The sequence below is a fragment of the Sphaerodactylus townsendi genome, linkage group LG07, assembly GCF_021028975.2.
Source record: "Sphaerodactylus townsendi isolate TG3544 linkage group LG07, MPM_Stown_v2.3, whole genome shotgun sequence".
Lineage (NCBI taxonomy): Eukaryota > Metazoa > Chordata > Lepidosauria > Squamata > Sphaerodactylidae > Sphaerodactylus > Sphaerodactylus townsendi.
The window spans coordinates 46,536,286-46,557,760 of record NC_059431.1 but is presented as its reverse complement, the minus strand read 5'-3'; the positions used below and the strand labels follow the sequence as shown (position 1 = coordinate 46,557,760).

The 21,475-nt window shown below is 38.9% G+C and overlaps 1 protein-coding gene across 3 annotated transcripts in view; it reads left to right on the top strand.

Annotated features, from left to right (window-relative positions):
- KIAA0825 (KIAA0825 ortholog) overlaps positions 1–21,475 on the top strand; it is a 251,024-nt gene that overhangs the window by 32,049 nt on the left and 197,500 nt on the right. The window lies entirely within an intron of this gene.

The window sequence follows — 21,475 nt, the reverse complement described above, 5'->3', positions numbered from 1 at the left end:
ACTAAAATTGCAAACGTATAATTTCTCACTTTTTTTACATAAAAACCTAAAGCTTGAGCATAAATCTGCTGCTTCAACCTTATTTTCAGATGTATTAATAGATATGAACTATAGCAATTGCTAAGCAAAGACTATTCAAGTCAACCCACAGTTCTTTCTTCACATATACTGATTTGTTGGCTCCTGGAGGGAAAATGGAAGTCTGAGACTGAATTGGTTGAAGCCTTTTCCCAATTAAAGATGACTGGGGAGAATTTTATGACATACCTGCTTATATGAGCCAGCTCCTAGGGTCTCTCTCTGTCACCCTTCAGTGTGACCAAAAAACACCCCCAGAATATTTGAGCTTTTCACATAGGCTTGATTTTTGAAGAATCAGAATATTTTTAGAAAGGAGATATTACATTATGTTTTTACAAGGTTACTGGGTTAATACGTCAAGCATCTGAAATAGTACGGAGCTGAAGAAAGCTGTTTCCAACTTCTGTTTTCAGTGCTGAGTTGTGGAACAGGTGTGATTAGGGTTCGCAACTTCCTGTTATTACAAGAGATCAGTTCTCCTAGAGAAAATGTCTGCTTTGGAAGGTGGACTCTAGGGAATTATATTCCATTGAAATCTTTCCCCTCCCCAAACTTCACCTCCTAAGGCTCTATTCCAAAACCTCCAGGCATTTCCCAACTCAGAGCTGACAACTGTAAATGTGATACAGGGTGGGCATTGATCTAGAGAGACGGGGGGGGGGGGCACATAGATTTAGAATAAGAAGAGCCCTTAGAAAAAATGCTTTAATCAACCCATCTGGTATTGCCTCAGCAGTGTTACAGGAACTAAAACATTCCATTAATTGCCAAAGCAATTAAAACATTTTGCCTTCATTTTGCCTTAGAAAGGTCAAAGATACCTAGAATGTTAACCAAAAAACTCCCAACCCTACCCCTATTCCAGGTATGTTTAACTGAGTGACAGTATTGTATTTTTCCTGAACTTTGGATACAAACTGCTGATATCTCCTGGGAATTGCCAAACCATCACATTTTGAAACACTGTGTTAATTTAATTAAGGACATTCAATTGTCATTCTTCCCCCAGAGGTAAAAAAGTAGGTTATATTTACTAAGGGTGCCCTTAGGGAAATGTGATATTTGGTATTGTAACTGATCTTTCTGTATTAAAGCGCACGCACGCACGCACGCACGCACACACACTAAACTCCAGACCTAATAAATAAAACTGTGCCTGTATTTTTCACAATTCCTTAGGCCTCCTTTCCCAGCAAACAGAACAGCAACATAATAATTTTCTAGTTAGTTTTATATAAATTAATTTGTATAAATCAATAGCATCTCCATTTTGTTCAGCAGTTAATCAAATAATGAACAGTAAGAATTGTAAAAAGCAACTCCTAGCCTATAAATGACTGAAATTTATGCAATGTTTGACTAATACATATATAGGAAAATAATTAATCACTAATTTTATACTATTTAGTATTAGTTGAATTAAGATAATTAATCTAATTGGTTCTTTTTAAAAATAGTTTCATGAAATTTGCCAGTATTCCTTTTTCCAAGGTTAAAAGATTTTAAATCCCTTTATATATATATATATATATACACATTAAAAATATGAGTTAAACAAACTTCAAAATATGTAAATTTGCTTGAAATCTTTTAAAGAAAACCTACACTGTGCTATTTCCCTAGCTCAGTCTCTACTTAAAGTAGATTTTCTGTGAAATCTTTGACTTAAATTAGTTCTTACCCCTAAATTAATCCTGTTCGAAATATTTGGTCTTTTGTCTCCCATGGAAACTAAGGATATGTAGCTTCATATTAATTCTGTGTAACTTACAGTTTAACGTAGGCTATAGCATCATTAAAGTGAAAAAGAGAACAAATAATTAAAACAGGCACTCTTACAACTGACCACATAGGTTTTGAATGCATCTGTGCATATTCTTTTCCTTTTATCCTTACCTCCATATTTGTTTTCCTTTGACCTGTCCGTCAGAATTTAGATTGTAGATTCATTGAGACAGAATCTCTTGTTTCTTTATAAAGCACACTGTTAGTGCTATGTAAATATTAAAAATATGCTACAGTCATAATTCAGCTGCATTTTATACCCTTCCAGCATGGTGTAGTGATAAAGAGCAGCAATCTCTAAACTGGAGAACCAGGTTTGTGGCCATGGCGCCCACCTGAGCTGCCTGCTGGTGAGCCGCAGCCACGGCCCAACTCCTGCCCGAGAGCTGGCCTTCCTGTCAGCGGGGAGGCAGGAGCAGGTGTTGCTTCCGGGCTCAGTTTCCTCCCGTACGCCTCTGCCTCCACTTAAAGCCTGCTGGGTGACCTTGGGTTAGTCACAGTTCTCCCAGAACTCTCTCAGCCCCACCTACCTCATAAGGTGTCTGTTGTGGAGAGGGGAAAAGAAGGTGGTTGTAAGCTGCTTTGAGACTACCTAAAAGGTAAAAAGTGGGTAAAACCCAGCTCTTCTTCCTATCACTACCTGCATGCAAGTGTGTCCTGCTGACAACTCTCTCCCCATATTGTCAAAAGCTTTCACGGCCAGAATTACTAGGATGTTGTGGGTTTTCCGGGTTGTATGGCTGTGTTCCAGTAGTATTTTCTCCTGATGTTCTGCGTGCATCTGTGGCTGGCATCTTCAAGATATGCAACCACACTCAGAAATGACTGGTTTGAGCTCAGATTTCCAATAATTCTCCTTCTTGAAATCCGGAACCTTTAAAAACCTTTAACTATATAGCCATCCAATATTTTACATACAGTGTGCCTATATCAGAAAGGATTCCCCAACCCCCAATGGTACAGCAATTGAAACTAAATCAGTAGCAACCCCTTTTAGACTTTCTGTTTCAAGGTAGAACTGTGTACTGAAATAGTTTGATTCACTTCAGACATTTAGTTATATCTACAGTGCTGCTTCATTACTGTTGTGCCATTTTCCCACTGAAAATCACCTCAACATCTTCTTGCTTTCACTCTGCTTGGCAAAAGGTGCCCTTATCTTCTCTTTTGCCTGTATGCAAGTCTTATGCTTCAGATTCCAGCCTCATTATATAAGGAAAATGCACTGGGTAAAAAAGAGTTCTTTTAAAAAGTATTATAATAAATTGTTTCCTTTCTCTCACCCAAAGTTGCATATCTTGGCATTTGTGTATCGGGGGGGTGGGGGGTGGGGGGGGCGTGCAGATGACTACAGAAAAACATCCTGGAGTCATTCTGTTTTGTCTGTGTCCTCCCCACCCCCATGAACTGTAAAGCTGTTGTGGACTGTTGCATCCCAGCCTTTGAATAACTGTTGTAGTTCTCCCGCTTCCTGCCACCACTATACCTGACAATCTCTTGATCAGTCTGTCAGTCAGTGCACTTACGGAAGCAGGAAGGAGCCAACAGCATGAAGAGGGGCGAGGTAGATAATCTGCAGAGTGGTGTGAGGGTGTAGGAAGGCTAGCTATGAGCGGAGAGATGTCTGGGGCAAAGCTGCTCCACCGGCAAGTCTCCCCACTCTGGCAGCCAAGCAAAAATTAAAACCATGGCAAAAGTGGTCTTGCTTGCCATAGACAAAATGAAAAGTGAAAGTGGGGCTTGAAGAAATATGTCAGATTGGGAAGTCAGATAAAAAATTTAATTAATTAATTAATTTTAGTACACTGCCCCATCCCCGAAGGGCAGTTTACAGCAAAACAACAAAGCTAATACAATAAAACCAACACATAATTTAGAAAAATACATTAAAATCTAATACAGATAAAACCTCAATTATATGTGGCGGCCCAGAGCCCTTCTGCCTCATGCCGGGAGGCCGACATAGGTATCACAATCGACTGGATGGCATAAAAAGATGTTACAGAGACTTCATTTCATTTTTTTCATCAGCCTCAACAAACATAATGTACTTAGCAACTCTGGTGGGGACATGCCAAGGTATGAGTCTGTGGGCCAGAATCCATATTAGACCACAAGAGACTTTTTCCATTTTCTCAAATTCAGACTGGTAGCTGACAACTGCACGCTCTGACTTATCTCGGCTGTGTGCAAGGAACCTACATTGTGGGACTGGCCAACCAGGCATGTGTGTGCACCTCCCCTCTGAGATACTTAGAGGACTCCCCATGATGGATTCCAGTCTAGACAATTAGAGAGCACATCCCCAGGGGCAACCAGCTCAGGGACTCTGTTCCAGGCTGGAAATCAGGATGCAAAGCGATCTGCTGAAACTGAAAGTTGGGATGAGCTTTTGGAAGGAAATTGGGGTGGCCTTCCTTCCAAAAGGAGGAGTGGAATTAGCTAATAAGATCATCATGTTAAAGTTCCATGTCAACTGACAGGAGGGGATTCAGGTGCAGTTCCTACACTCAGTAACGCTGGAAATCCTGAATGAGGAAACTATATCTGCAGTCATCATGTCAGACCCTGTGACAGGAGCATCCACTGTAACAAAAGACTGGCAAACCAGTAATAAACTTGGCCAAGCAGAATGGAAGTTACACCTAGATTTTCTGAAACAGAGCTTCCTGATATTGGCACTTCCACAGCGAATGGTCACAAGGGGTGATCTAACCTTCCCCCCATGGTGAAACTCATACCGAAGGAAATGTAAGCAGTAATAGATCAAGATGCAAACATAGCTTTGTTCCCTCACACCAGTATCCCAGGAGGATTTGGTTTGAGGATATATTACGACAACAAAGCTTTTTTTCTTACTCATCCCTTTTTTCCAGATCTCTTGTCTTAGGAGCCCATGTACTATCCTTATCCAAACTTTCTGAGACTAGATGTCTTGAGCCTGAGAGGGGGTGATAGTTGGAACTTGATGTCCCTGTTGCTATTCTTGGTCTTCTGTGCAGACCAGCTGCAAAAAAAGATCAGTCAGCTTTTCTGAAGAACTTGCTAGAATCTCCCCAGAGTTCTCTCTCCCCCTCCCTTTGGGAAAGAGGGGGATCTTCCCACCTCAGTGGTCACATGATCTAGGAGGGTGGAGAAAACGCTCTCCACAGTTCTCTTTTTGGCGCTGTGTGAGAATATGGTCTTGCTTCTCCATGCCTTTTATCTCTGTCTCTAAGCTAAAATGGAGCTGAGTGCCGCACTGTTTAAAAAAATATTTAACTTGTGGTTCCAAAATGGCAAAAAAAAAAAAAATGCCCACAAGCAGTGTTGTCTTTGTATTGTCGAAGGCTTTCACGGCCAGAATCACTGGGGTGCTGTGTGGTTTCCGGGCTGTATGGCCGTGTTCTAGCAGCATTCTCTCCTGAAGTTTTGCCTGCATCTGTGGCTGGCATCTTCAGAGGAAGATCCTCTGAAGATGCCAGCCACAGATGCAGGTGAAACGTCAGGAGAGAATGCTGCTAGAACACGGCCATACAGCCCGGAAACCACACAGCACCCCAGTGTTGTCTTTGTCTAGGAGAAGCCCACATTCCTCTACTTGTAGGGCTTATTTCTTATTGACTCCTCAAGCGAGGAGTATGAGGGCTTTGCATATAAATGCAGCTCTCTATGAGCAGTTCTTAGCTCTTGCTGCGTCAACTGGAAAATCTTCCAGAGCCCCTTCCATGAAATCTGTCCCTGGTAAATTGGGAGGTGATCAAGCTTCTGCCTAGAGTAAGGCATTCTCTCTCCCTCTTGGTAAACGAAATGAGATCTAGCCCAACCCCCTGCCCCAGCAGGTTCACCCTAAAATATCCCTGACAAGTATTTGTCAGCCACAGCTTAGAGACTGCCAATGAAGAGGAGCTCACCTCCTCCCTAGGCAGCAGATTTTATTGCTGAACTATTGCAGTAATTTTTTTTCCTTAATGTCCAGCTGGTACCTTTCTACCCATAATTTAAATCCATTATTATGTGTCCTATTCTTTGCTGCCAACAGGAACAGCCCCTTGTCTTCCTCTAAGTGACAGTCTTTGTAAATATTTAAAGATAGCAATCATGTCTCCCTCATTATTTTCCAGATTCCCATGTCCCAGACCAAGCCCTCCAGGCCCTTGATCACCTTGTCGTTCACGTCTGTATCCACTCCATTTTGTCCACATCCTTTTTGAAGCGAGGTCTTCAGAACTGCACAAAGTACTCCGGGTACAACCAAACCTATGCAGTATTCAGTACAACTATGAGATCTTGTGATTTGGTTATGTCTCTGTTGATACACCCCAATACCATGTTATTCTTTTTTGCTCATATTTAGCCTGCAGTCCTCCCATATTCCAAGGTCTTGTTCCCACACACTACTATCCAGAAGTGTATCCTAGTTGAATTTCATGTTCACATCCATCTGCTTTTCCAGTTTGTTGAGATCTCATGGAAGAGAATATCTTCCTTGGTGTTGCCTGTTCCTTCCAATTTGGTATCAACTGTAAATTGGTCCTTCCATGCTCTCATACAGATTATTTATAAAAATATTGAAAAGTACTGGGGTCTATTCTTTCATTGCAGTTCTCTAACCAGTTCCCTATCCACCTAACATTCCTAGAGACCAGTCCACAGTCCTGCAGTTCACCCCTCAGAACATCACAGGGAACCCTGTCAAAAGCTTTACTGAAATCCAGGTAAATAATGTTGACAGCATTCTCACGATCCAGTACTTGCATCACTTGATCAAAGAAAGAAATGAGGTTGGACTGGCAGTACATGTTGGGGCCAAATCCATGCTGACTTCCTCAGATCACCAAGTTGTCCTTCACATGCTTGCAAATTGACTCCTTTAAAATGACTTCTTTAAAAAGCAAATTGACTTCTTTAGAATGACTTCCCTGGGACAGAGGTCAGACTAACTGATCTGTACCTTGATCCTGTAAAATATCTTCTGACTTTCTTATAGCACCTACTGGGCATTCAGGGCTTTGGTGTTCGGAGATACTCGAACCCATGTGATGCTCAGATAAGGGATTTCCTCACCTAACTGTTGAGTAAGGATTGATGCCAGACATCCGGGCATGTGACAAAAGATAATCAAAGATGTTATTTTTCCTAAGTCTCTTGTGTGAGATACTTCTGGGAAGGGTCTGTCTCAGTCTTCCCAAAATCCATGTTTCTTATATGAAACCTAATCATTGTATCAATCTGTAGTTTGGTGGTTCTGCCCAAGTGTTGAAGGCTTTTCTATATCATAATGGTCTAGACTGCAACACTCTAGGAACCACTGTAGAATGAAAAATTTATTCACTTGCTGTGAATTATCTTTCCCAGTGGTTCCAGGGTGTTGCAGTTTCCTATCCTTTCTGGTTAACAGTTGCTACAGTCATTAAAACAGCCGAATGATTCTCACAGGTTCTCCAATTGGTTTCTTTTGGGTGGGCCAATTCACTTGCTGCAGCTCTAGGCAATTTGAGTCTGGAGGGATGTCCTGTTATTTTTTATGTGTGCTTATTTCCTTTATAAATCGCTCAGGCATCTGTAGAATACTGGGACTGTTACGTTGCTTATTGTGCTGAGTTGATTTGTTAGAAGCTTTGTCAAGTCCTTTTGGGTAGTGGAGAAGAAGCCCCTCCTACTGGAGTCAAGAAAAAGCTTACCACCCTGCCTGTGTCCAGGAAGAGGCACTTTTCCCAATTGCATTCTGGAACCACTGGGAAAGGCAATTCATAGTAAGTGAATTACATTACCTATTTCCTTCAGTTCTTCTGATCAATTTTTTATTATAGGGCTTAGAGGCTGCTGAGTTACCAGTAAAGTATCACATAGCTGTAATACCATTCTTTACTCTAAACCTAAGTAGTTGGTCAGATCACAAGTAACACAAATGGAACTGTTACATGGTTTTAAAACAACACGTTGTTGTATTTCTCAGTCACCTGGCTTATGTAAGTTCTCTGAAGATTCCTCCTTTAGTCATTGCTGAAGTAGCAAAAAGACCCATGTCTGCTTGACAGCTGTTGCTTTGTGACAGTACAGCTTCTACACATGTTTCAGATCTGTTACTTAAGCTAGAATTTAAGTTGGGGCTTGAGAAAGGGTTTTCAATTTTTAACTCGCCCCTTGGTCCACATAACCTTACATTTGGTCCTCGTTGCCTTTGAAATGATTGTGTACCAATATGACAGATGAGTCTTTTAAATTACTACAAAGGTGGTATATAATCCCAAAAAGACTGAAAACATAAGTTAGTGATTGATTCCTGCACTGATAAATACTGGAAAAATATTTGTGAAAAATAAGACTTTATCCATCAGTGGAACGTGCATCCTGTTATACTGTCCTACAAAAAATATGAGTATATATAGTGCCAAATACTGTATGCCATACTACTTAACCCATTTTGAGAACCTGGATATACTCAAGCTCCATAAAGTCCTTGTTAGTGGTGATTCTTTATAAATAAATTTATTTCACTGACAACCCTGATAATAACTTCAGCTTTGAAACTCACCTGGAATGCTGATACCTGTTTATAAACTTTATATTCCAAAATAAAACTAGCCTTACATATCTTGCAAAAACTTGTAATATTGGCACATATGATAAAACATTTTATTATTTTTTTAATTTGGCATCATGGCACTAAGACCTGGCATGATAGTGGAAATTTAACAGTGCATAACATCCTACTTAGTTCCATCACAGTCACATTCATTGACAACTGAACCAGATACCTAAAGCAATGAAGCTGATGCTGTTATTTTCACCTCTCGTAACAAAAAAAGAGAAGAATAAAAATGCAATTTTATGAATGATTTTTCCTAAATAAATGGCTGAACTTTCCATCCAATATTATATAGCTAAGCAAATTTGTTAAAATACGTTGATTTTTTTTTCAGAGATCTCATTTGAGCATATAACATTATAATGGGATACAAATGAAATTATAAGAAGTTTCTATTGGAAACTAATAATCATGTTAACCTAGTTGTACATTTTTCCTTCTTCGTTCCATTTTAATTTTATAAAATTTCATCAGGGAAAAAATTGAGGATCTCCAAGAAAGCCTCATTGTGATAAATTTTCCTGTAAGATAAAATTCTATGATGCCACCAAAGTTTGTTACGTGGAACAGAGTGGAATTATTTTAGGGATGTCTAAAATCTGGCTGGATTGGCCCACCAGATTTAATATAAAGAAATATATTAGTAACGAATTTGTCACAATATCAGAAATAAATATGTGCTACTGTAAAAAAAACAAAACAGTCTGTGTAGTACTTGGATAAATTTTAAATAAAGAAATATTCTCTTCACAGCTACATGGGCATAATACCAGAGGACCATAAGTGCATTTCTGCTGGGATTGTGCCATTTTTAAAAGATTACAAAAGCATTAAGATTGCTACTTTTAATCTTATAATAGCGGGGTAAGACGACAGTAGCTAAGTTACTGAAATGTCAATTGAGCTGAAAGAATTCCAACGCTGGTAGCATGCCCAAATTCCTTACTGTTGATTCAAATTGCTCATTAATCCCATAATGTGAAGCATGACAGTGGAATCCATTATTGATCCCTGCTATATTTCAAACATTTTATTTAGGATCTAATTATTTCTGAATATAGTGACCTGAGAAAAGCCAGCAATTACAGCTATTTTAGCATTTGTAATTGAAATACCTATATTTAGGAATATAATTTTATTTTTATATTGTATGTTTTATATAGTTGAGTTGTGCAAAAACTAGGAAGTTTCTTGTCTGTGATCTGATTTCTTAGATACATGTTGAAAAAGGTAATTTTAATTTTTTTCATTTTTTGTAAAGAATATTTCCAATTAGGGGACACTAATTATTTTCATCTCAAAGCTTCCTTTGCACACCTGGGTGTTCTTCCTAAGGGTGAAAAGAACATTTAACTCACCATGCCCCCTAATTATTGCATTCTCCTCCCAAGTATAAGAGATGAAAGTGATTTACTCTTCAATCCGATTTCTCTTGAGTGGTCAGAGGTCAGTCTGAGATTTATATATCAAGTACTCTCTTTAATAAAAAAAATAGAACAAAGAAGTTGAGAGGGAATTATTAACTTGGTTTTTCTAAGGAACATATATTAGTGTGTAAAGGAAACCATAGAGCGCTATGAAAGCGAAAAGAAGAAGGACTTCTACAAGGTCTCCTGAAGAGGGTTCTTAAGGCTCATACAGTATTGTTTGACAAGAAAATTGTTACATGACTTTCTGTGACTGTATTCAAAACACGTCTGCTGTCTCCAGAGTAGAACTTAATTAGGTGCTCCTTGCTGAGATACTATTACATTGTGGTGCATTTTGTATATCTTCATTATTATAAGGCTTGGTTGGCGTTAAGAAATCTGTTTCTTTAACGAAATAGCCAGTTAAAATAACATTTTGTGCAAGTTGAGTTATCTGTGAGAAAATAACATTTATTTAAATTTGTGGGTTTGATATATCAGCCCCTCCCAATTCACATGCTCGGTTTGCATATATTGCTATTTCTCACAGTAGCCTAGATATGAACATGTTGTCTTGAATCATAACGGTTGAACGTGTATCGGACATTTTTAAAACTAACACTGAGGTTTTTAAAATATCATATTTATTAAAGTATTTTGTTGTTGTATAATAAGTAGTTTTTTAAAAAAGAAACTTGCATATTTATCATTGTGAATAGACTCAATGTCTCCTAGCCTGTTAAGAAAAAGTTCTTATCTATATATATAAAAATCTAAACATGTGTTTGTCCCTGATGGTCTCCCTCAGAAGCTGCTGGACGGATCGCCCCCAAATTTTCACATGACGTTCCTCCCTGTTGTGGGCAGGTAATCGGACCTTCAAATCGCCAAAAGTCCATACCTGAGCCAGGTAAAACGTCTTTTTCCTGGCGCACCAGGCCATTAAGCTGGCTGTGTTTAACTGTCACCCTTAGAATGTTCGCACAGATGGCCAAAGATGAGCAGTTAAAACAGTAAATAGGTAATAGGTAATACGAGTGGAAGTGAAACACATACACACTTTGCCATGTGAGACGTCAGGTGGGGTTCCCCCCCACACACGCAGGTAACTTTCACTCTCTGTGCCTCACCCACTGCTGCCACACAACAGACATACTCTCATACACATCCAGCTCATCCTCACACACCTCACTCTGCCCTCCCTCACATTCAACCACCACTTACCCACTTCCTCACCCATATTCGCCACAGCTCTCTTTTACTAAAAGCAAGCTGGAGTTTGCCTTTTTATTCTGCGGGATAGGGGCAAACCAACACTACCGGCTCCGCTTCTTTTGCATATGGCCCTTTAAGAACCCAGGGAGCTGGCTTCGATCTGAGCACCTCACCACCCTGCCTCTGCTGCCTGACTGGGACAGCCTGCTTGCCCCAGTTCTGCCTTACCCAAGCCAGGACTGTGCGTGTCAACCAGCCTCATGGACAGCGGGATTCGCACTCTGGACAATTCTGCTGTGGAATGGAAAGGGTTACCCTATACTAAAAAAACAAGACAGCACTATATAATGATGTGCATTGAATTCCATTTGACCACCCCAAAAGACTATGCTGGAGATCATTGGACCTGCATGGACATCTGTGTGGGTTGCGGACTGTGATGAGAAGGACAATTGCCACAGCAACGCATGGCCGGGCCCGCTAGTATCATATAAGATATATAAACGAAATTGTGCAGGGCAAATATTTTATCACTCCTCAAAGTGGTAAAGCTAAAATTAAAGTTGGTAATAATTGAGTCACAAATTAATACATTATAGAGCATTACAACTGAAGAAGTTCCCAACAGCATTTCACATATGTACATCCCACATCATTTGTGACTCACCAAATTGACAGGCAAACCATGGTTGGAGTATTTACCAGTGTAGGAAAAAACCTAGCTGCCTTTTTCGTATCTTTCTTATTAGGAGGAGTTGTGTTATAAGTTAATTTTGTTAACAAGTGACGTAATCGATTCTCTCTTATGCAACTCTATATATGTGGCAGGTCACACCCAATTGGCCATGCCGGCAGGGGCTGATGGGAATTGTAGTCTATGAACATCTGGAGTGCCATAGGTTCGCCACCACTGCCCTATGGGGAACATTAAGCTCTTCCATTAGACAGAGCCCCAGTTGGCTGTGCATAGTGTACTGCAGCATACCTGCCTATTCCTGTGAATGTAAGGCTATTAATTCTTACATAGGTATCCAATGGCCCTCTGCTTCTGCTTCTGCTTATGGGTTGGGTTAGATTACAGTAGTGTAGATTCATTTCAAATGTTTCTGTTTAGAAATGTCTAAAGTAATTTTGCTAATTATAATGGATTGTATTCAGCTATCATTATTTGCTGATATTGGGGAATTTCTGGTGGTAGAGGGGATTTTACTAGACCCCCATCCCACAACAGACCTGTACATTATGCCCCTTTTTGTTCCTGGGGCAGCATTTCAGGAGAAGCAGGAAGGACAATGCAGAAAAGTTTTGTTTGTTAAGCAGAGCTCCATTCATGGTAACAAGACTTTTAATATTTATAAATATATCTACACTAGAATGGATACATTGCATTATAGTTTCCAGATATCAATTAGTAGCACTCTGTAATTTTGGCAAGTTTCATTTTTATCTTAATTTTTTAAAAAATCATTATTAAATTTATTTGTTAAGCATTTTTTCATTGGTTTCAATGGAAAACATATTTCTCTGGGAAGTACAACCTGTAATTGCATTATTTTTCCATCCAGTTGGGATGAAATTCTTGAGGGTTGTACATCTCACATAAAACATCCTCCATGTCAAATTTCAGGCAGCTGGAGAAACCAGAACTGATGTTATAGCTAGTTAAAACTCTTCTTTATAAACTAGACTGAGGCAGACATTTAGCAACCCAAGAAAGCAGGCAACATTACAGATCATGCACACGTGGACATTGGGCATTCCAAGAAAGTCAGGCAGAATTACACATCAGGCTCAGAGGGTTGCATATGAAACCCTGAAGGACACCAAGCATGATCAATGGACACAATGACAGAGTGTAAAAAAGATGCTTGTTTTGGGGCACACCTGTGCTTGGATTAGGCAACCGCACATTAGAACTCCCATCCATTCTTTTCTACTCCCTCCCACAGAAGTTTTCACTCAATCTTGAGGCGGGGCTGTCCGCAAGACTGCTTCCTTGCACTCCTGTGCCATCATCTTCTCCCTTGGACTGAGAGGCCATTACCCCTCCTTTGTAGTTAAGCAGTCTCTTGCTCATTATTGACAAAGGAAGCTTGAGTGCTTAATGACAAGCAAATATTGGGATCATAGTACTTTAAATCACCATAATTTTGTATTCACACTGACACAAGCACTCATTCACTAACAAACTTGAGTTAACATGTGTGTGATTTGTGTGACTTACAAGAACTTAGTATTTAGGAATTCCGTAAATAATTACAGTAACATTGATTTACAGATAGATTTGCATTATAGTGAACAAACACTAAAGGGAAATAGGGAAAATCTTGCACATGATGTAAATGACAATACTAACAAAGTAGATAACTCACCCTCGGGTCAGTTATACGATATTATTCTATGTGCTCAAGGCACATAAAATAATAAAGAACAATGAAAAATAAATAGCAACCTAACATTGAATACAATTAGTTTTTCTGTGCCTTTTTATTATTTGACAGTCAGTCAGGAATGGAACTGATTTTATTTTTGGTTTCTCTTTACTAACTTGAGTATGCATTGCCCTGGTATAGCAGAAATAGAGTTCTGCCACCAATTGTATAATGATAAAGGATGGTGTTCTAGTACCTGTGTAGTTTTGAAACAGGTTCCACAACATATTAGGAATCAAATTTCAGTCACTTAAATTGACATAGTTATTTCAAAGATGTGCATCCTGACAAGGATAAGTGAACAGTATTTTGTAATTAACTTTTCCATCAGCAAATGTGGTCTTTGCCCTCCTAGGTTTTTGCACCAAGTCCTTGCCTTGTTGTGGAAGGTAATCTCTCTGTGCCCTTTTCCCTGCCCTGAGTGCAGCCCGCCTCTAAGTCTCTTTGGCAGGGAGTTGATAGACAACATCCTCTGCTGCATGTTCTACCTTGTGGAGTTTGGTAGCTTCTGGCTTGTGTTTTTAAATGACACAGTTATCCATTAGTTCCTGGAGAGGGGGCATGTCTGGCTTCTGGGGGTCACCATTGGCTAGGTGGCTAGGTGGCATTCTGAGCACTTTGGCATCTTGGAGGCAAGTCTGCACTGATTCTAATACTTGGGATGTACCAAGTTTTTGGGAGGAGTAAGTTTGTGCCTTCAAAAGTGGGCATTCTCAGCCTAAAAGGGATCAAGGAGTCAACTAATGTTGCACCCACCCCCAGGCATGGCTTTTTCAATGCTGGCACATACCACTACATCGCCACCACTGCTGTGCCATGCCCCTGTGTTGCACTCTTGTGCCCCTCCCTGGGGCTGGCATTTGTGTCCTGTTCAGGCATTAATGCTGCTTGAGCCATTGCACCGGGATCACACCATTTCCATAGCACTGTTGGCCCTCCTCATTGTGGATTGCAGTGTAAAGGTACACAGAAAGTTTTCACTTTTAAAAAAGAATGTAGCCAAATAAATTATGCTGTTTACACTGTTTGCTCCAAAATATAAAATTTAAATTGGTATTAACGTAATATTTTGCTTCCCTGACTAATTTACTTTATCACAAGTGTTCTGTTACATTTATTTCCATTTTAAATTATAATATAAAGGTTTCTGAATTATAATATAGCATTTCTGGAAGACTTGATAATTCATATTTCTTACACATTCTTTTCTCTTTGAATAACATACCACAATGCCATATTACAAGCTGCATTCAAAATAGCCTATATCTTCAGAGGTTTGTGCCTTGTGGCAGAGCGGCAGCTGTTTGAGAAATGCAAACCCATGGCACCCTCAGGCTTGAGGAATTAGACAACATTCTAAGAACTGCTCAGTTATGTTTCCATTGAGTTGTATCAAGCTTACGGAGCGCTGAATGGTGCTTCTCTTTTAAGAGATTTATTTAATCTTTGAATGGGTTTCTGTAGCTCAGCAATGGCTGTTAACTGTGGAATATGCAGAATTTGTGTCTACTTTGCTAATATAGATTGACATTCCATTCCAAAAGATTCCTATGAGTGGGCATGGTGAAGCAGTAATTAATATGTATGCACATATATCTAGCACCAATGACTGATAAAATATTTTTTTTCATAACTGTGTTAATTTTTAAAAAGTTATACTGGAGGAGATTAAATGTTAACCTAAGCTGTGAAGTCCTGAATGATTGCATTATTGTTTTAATTTGTGGGTTTTTTTCTTTAACGATATTTAGCAAAACTAAATGGAAATGAAAAGCAGACCAGTGTTTTTTTAAAGAAAAAATGTTAAACACTTTGATAATCGTTTGTATCTACGTGGCTTCCCCTGACACACTGACAGTTCTTTATGATTCTGTCATCTTCAATCAGCAGAGAGTACATGTGATCAGTATATCTGATAAACTTGTCAATGCCTGTTTAAAGCAGGATTCCCCAACCTATTATATTCAGCTCCATCTCTTCTTTATCATTTCAAGTATAATTTTGATAAGACAGAGATATGTCATGGGCAGCTGTGTATAGCTAGCATAGACTACAACTAATTTGTGCAGGAAAAAATTAAATCAGGAAGTAAATTATTTCATGATTGCTCATTCCCAACAGAGTTGGGCATCATTCTGAAGAAAATATCAAATAATTGGTTTCAGGCTGTGTCAGACACATGCAATTCCCTTCTCTAATGGTTGTGTGAGGTAGCACTAGGCCTCAGGGGTCACGAAAGAACTGGAAATAGCTTACTGCCAGGCACAGCAATAGAGAAACAGTGCACATAGGAAATGAAGTGGCAGTAAGTGCAATCCATAGGGGAAATGTGCTTCACTTGGAGTTTAATATATCAGCTCAGAGTCTGGCAGTAATCCATGCAACAATTGCTTACCTTTTTGTCAGCATCTGCATCTGTTCTGTTTTGTAAACTGCACTGAAATTTCAGTCTGTAAATGCTGGGATCAGTAAACTTGCTGAGGGATTTCCTTTCTTTTCCATATTTTACAACAAATGCAATCTACAGATGTTTGCCTTAGATTAGCAAGGAGACATTGATTAGGTCAAAAGGATTTGTTTGCAAATATTTTTAAAGCTTCTTTGATGTGTAGTAGCTATATCTTTGTGATTTACATTTATCCTGCTACCTAGTCAGATATAACTGTTTTGAAATGTTAGTGTGTAATAATAAAGTAGATTTGGAAATAACTACCTTAAATAATGTATACAAAGCTCTTTCTAGTGATTGAGGTTGGAACTGCATTGTATCCTTAGTTCAGAAATTTCAAACTGGTTTTTGGAGCTTTACTGTGTAAAGAATTATAGCCTGCCAAGCCAGTTTAAGTCAATTGGCTTAGAAGGACATAACTGTGCTTAGTGCGACATTGGTAGGGCAGTAATCTTTGCAATCCTTGCGCAGGCTGCTTAAATCCCAGTAAAGTCAGTTGTTATTCAGTAAAACAAATAATTTAATCCTACAGTTGTCATACAGTTAAGCTGTGCTGCTATAACATGGAAGAGTTCTGATCTTGTCTATGTAAAATTATTCGAGCATCACAGAAAACATGGAGGAATAAGAATCCTTTAAATTCTTGCAGAAAGCCTATAGGTGATGGTTGATACAAATGCAAGACGGTTATGGCTTCACCTAAAAATTTGTATCATTGAGAGTTTGGAAGCACTACTGTTGCTTTTGTGATTGTTATTATTAGGATTTATAACATCCCATGAATTGCCTTGAACATTTGTTTGTTATCCCTGAGCATAGAAGATAGCAAGCAATTATTCATAATGACCCTTTTTTGCTTAATGTTAGTAATATGATTTGGGTGCTGTGTGGTTTCCGGGCTGTATGGCCGTTCTAGCAGCATTCTCTCCTGACGTTTCGCCTGCATCTGTGGCTGGCATCTTCATAAGCTTTCGACAATACAGTAATATGATTGTTTAAATTTAATATATAGTTGAATTTTGGTTAATGTTTGGATAGGATATGGGAGACCGTGTATGCAGCTAGAACTTTATTTTTTCACTGTGGCCGTTCTCATTGCTGAACAGGCAATATGATTTTTTAAACTGCAAAACTGGTTTTCTGTTGGGCAGTGAGGCCTACTTTAGAGAGAGATGAAAAAAGAGCTCCTACCGTGTGTGCAGTTCTATCCTATGCATGCAAATCCTTTCTTTAGATCTGTATATTCTGCCTTATTAATCCCCCACAAAAAATCGTGATACTTTTGTTTTCTTGGTTTTAATATTATTTGAGGAACTCACTATACTCTATATGAAAAAATATCTTAATGCTTCTCTCTTTTTTTTACCGTATCGCTTTCTATAGCTACTCTGGTTTATAATTTCTGCCACACTCATAGAGTATTTTATCAACTCATCCTTAATCTTACTAGCAGTGACCTACACAAAACTAACACAATGACCATAGAAATAAGCGATAATGCATATTCAGCACATCAACCTTTCTCATGCTAATCCCATTTTAATACAGTTGGGTAGGACTTCTTTCTTAACAGCTGACAGAATTATCAGAATATCCCTTCTTTATCTCTTCAGAGTTACTGCAAAAGCTCTCCTTCCCTGTTTCAATAGTGCACATTGCAGGCATGCTTCTGAAGTTTCAATGAGGACTTGGACACTGAGTGTTCAAAATTGGATGTAGCTCATGTAGGATGGGCAGAGTTTCTGCTTGAATAGGGACAGGCTAGCCATAATGCTGTATCCCTCCTCATTTTATCATTAAATGATGACACTTTTATGCATCGTTGAAACTTGTTTAGTTTGGGTCTTATCTCTTCTAAAGCCCAAAATGTTATTCATGGCAGCTGAAAGAGTCTCACCACTCAAAAATATAACAAAGTGTCATAGAAAGATGGTGAATAATCAATTACTATTTTCCCCATTGCATTTTAGAATTTGGAGCCCAGATTAGAAAACAATTAGTTTATAATAGATTATTAACCTTATGTGTGTTACTAATGAAAAATATAATAAACATGCTGATGTAACTGTACACTCTATAAATGTTATTTATGGTGTTTCATTTCCATGTTTAAAAGATTCCTTTCCAGAGTCTCTGTTTTTTTGCCTATAACTTTCTAAAGATTACCTTTTGCATGCTGAATTGATTGGACTTTGTTGTAAGACAAAACCTTGCATAAAACTCACTGTAATTAATTTTGGTGTGTTTCATCATAGCTGCGTGTGTTCTTCAGGATTTAAAAAAAGTGAATTCAGTTCTGGTCGGAGAAATGGATAACAGGTTGTGATTTATTAACTGAAATCAGAAATGCCGTATTTTTCAACAAAATGCTTATGGTTTTGAAAGGGTACCATATGCGTCTGAACAGATAATATAGGATAAGTGGCGTTAGTAAGATTAGTAGCATTGAATGTCTGCATTTCTTTTTAAAGTATTGGCATAAATCCATTAATTCATATCCCGCTTTCTTAATGAAATCCATTGTTGTTCTTATGGTAGGGAATTGAGAAAAGCCACACCCTGCATCACAGTGTATGAAGGGAAAGAGTATAAAAAACCTACCCTGACCCACAGTGGATATCATCAAACATATAACTGGTAGGATAATGCATACTGAAACTGTCCAACTGTCTTAGAAACTGTGGTTCTGATCTCCAGCAATTTTCACAGCAACAGAATCATATATCGAATTCCTAACTTGCCTGCCTTATGGTTCTAAAAATCTGCACAGACAGGATACTTTGAAATTGTTCTAGAGTGGTAGCTACATTACACTGTTGTAGCAAAGTAGCACAAAAGACCATTGACTTCTTAAGGACTAACAAAATTTATTTCAGCAAAATCTTTCATGAGTCACATCTTATTTCTTCAGATACATAGATGCGTACACATGCATTAGACTTGGCTAATTACCCAGCAGAAGTGGGGCGGGTGGAATGTTGCAAAGAAAGGCTGGTGTAACACAAGGTCCAAACAAAAGAGAAATCATTGCATCCAGAGTAAATGTGAAACATTTCCAGCCAACAACAGCAGAGCAGGATAAATATAAAATCTACTGAAAGATAAAATGTGATAGTGGAACAAATCATATATAAATACCAGAGGGAACATTTCCTTGATTTTGTAAATGCCTCCTAATTAATTACTCATTGTTTGGATCTTACCTGTGAAGTTCTTTTGAAGAATAATAACCTTTAAAATAGCCACAGTATGTCCTGGTAGATGGTGAAATTTGGTAGATTTTTCTATCAAAGAAAGATGTTACTGCAGAAAAAAATGGATTCAAATGGAACCAGCATGGTGTAGTGGTTTCTTCTCTGGAGAACCAGGTTTGATTCTCCACTGCTCCACATGAGTGATGAACTCTTATCTGGTGAACTAGATTTGTTTCCCCACTCCTACACATGCTGGGTGACCTTGGGCTCGTCACAGTTCTCTCAGGATTCTTTCAGCCCCACTACCTCACAAGGAGTCTTTGTGGAAAAAGAAAAGGAAGGAGTTTGTAAGCCCCTTTGAGACTCCTTACAAGAGAGAAGGGCAGGGTATAATTGAAACTCTTATAAAAAACCTGAAAAATAAATGATGGTGTAAAATTACAGTGCCAGATTTTATTTACCTTTTTGAGATTTCCAGGAAGCTCCCTTGTAACAGTAGCCCCCTAAGTAAGAAGGGTAGGCACACAAAGTGCCAACTGCAGGACTCATTGTTGTGGCCAGAAATATTGCCTTGGAGAGACAGGGAGGCTGCTTTCCAATCTGTTCTCCATCAGGGAGGATAGGTACCCAAAGTGCTCATGCAGAGTTCTCTCTGGCTGATTCCGCATGGGCCAAAAACAGTGGCGTGAGAACGGTGTGAAGACAGTATAAACCCTTTTACACCGTTTATACTGTGTATAAACCCTTTTACACCATTTTCATACTGTGTTCACACTGCTGTTTTTGGCCCATGCGGAATCAGTCAATGCCTCTCTTGAAAGCACTGGTATCCCCAACAACTGAGTTGTGGGGGAGAGGATGAGGCCTATAAGAAAGAGGATAGAGAGACTAATGGGGGGGGGGGGTTGAGATTGCCCCTTCATGATTTCTCTTGGGTCTTCTTTTTGAACTCATAGTCACTACAGAGGGCATGCCTGCTAGGGTATTCTCAGCAGGCTCACCATCAGAACTCCAAGAAGAGCAGTATTTTAGCTTACCTGAGCACAGCTGCACTGGTGTAACTGTTCTCACCTTTGTAGCCATTCTTGGATAGCCTGACAACAATCTACAACACTTCTTTGCAGGTTTCCACTTGTATATAATTTAAATTATGTTCAGCTTTTTTGAAGTACCGGTGGTTTTTTGTTTCATATTACTTCAATTGGCACTTTAGGAATAATTATTAGTTCAGGTTTGATCCTGAGCTAGTACAGAGAGATGTATCTACAATGTAAATCTAATATAGAAAAAAATAACATCTCTCCTGAACTGTCTGACCTGTGTTTTAAGATGTGGTTTATGAAAAAATATCCCTAAATCCTGGTGTCATTATAACTTTCATTCCTGATGCTGTAAATTTTATATTTGTTTGTGTGTATATATATATGGGTGTGGTGAGAGAGAGTATTATGTATTGATGAGAATACAATTAAGTTTCTCAGTTGTTAAGTAGAATGTGAAGCCCCTTCCCCTATGACTAGAAAAAAAGGTTTTCCTGTTTCCCCCATTTCCAAAGACATTCACCCCATTTTTTCCAATGGAAAAATTTACAATTTGGGGGAGCATGGGAAAAAAACTACTGTGAAATACTTATCCATTTTCGGTTGCGTTTTTAAGAGCAGCTGCTCAGAGTATATTGCAGCAGCCTTTCCTCAAAATTATAGAATCTTTTATTTATATAAAAGTTATTCAAGTTGTTTATTTCTTATTCTCTACTCTGCCTGGAGGTCTGTACATAGATTCCAAGGAGGTATCGCATCTATAAGCTGTCCAGATCTATACCTGCTTAGTATCAACAAGGTTGCTTCATTCTATGCTTTCCGGCTGTATCTAGGACCAGATTGGTAGGTCCCTATCCTCCACACAAGTTCATAGCTGCCATACAGATTTTACTGTCCAAAAGCACTACTGACCAAGCCATCACTTGAGTGTCCAAACATACCTCCATGTTGTGGACTTGCTTCTTCTTCCAGAATAGCCAGTGTGGTATAGTGGTTAAGAGCAGTGGACTCTAATCTGGAGAACTGGTTTTGATTCCCCACTGCTCCACATGAGCAATGGGCTCTGATATGATGAACCAGGTTTGTTTCCCCACTTCTCCACATGAAGTCTGCTGAATGACCTTGAGCAAATCACAGTTCTCTCAGAACTCTCTCAGTCCCACCTACCTCACAATATGTCTATTAAGAAGGAAGGGAAGGGATTTGTAAGCTACTTTGAGACTCCTTACAGTTGAAAAAAGAGCGGTGTAAATCCAAACTCTTCTTTTTCTACTATTATAACTAGATCGCAATTTTTTT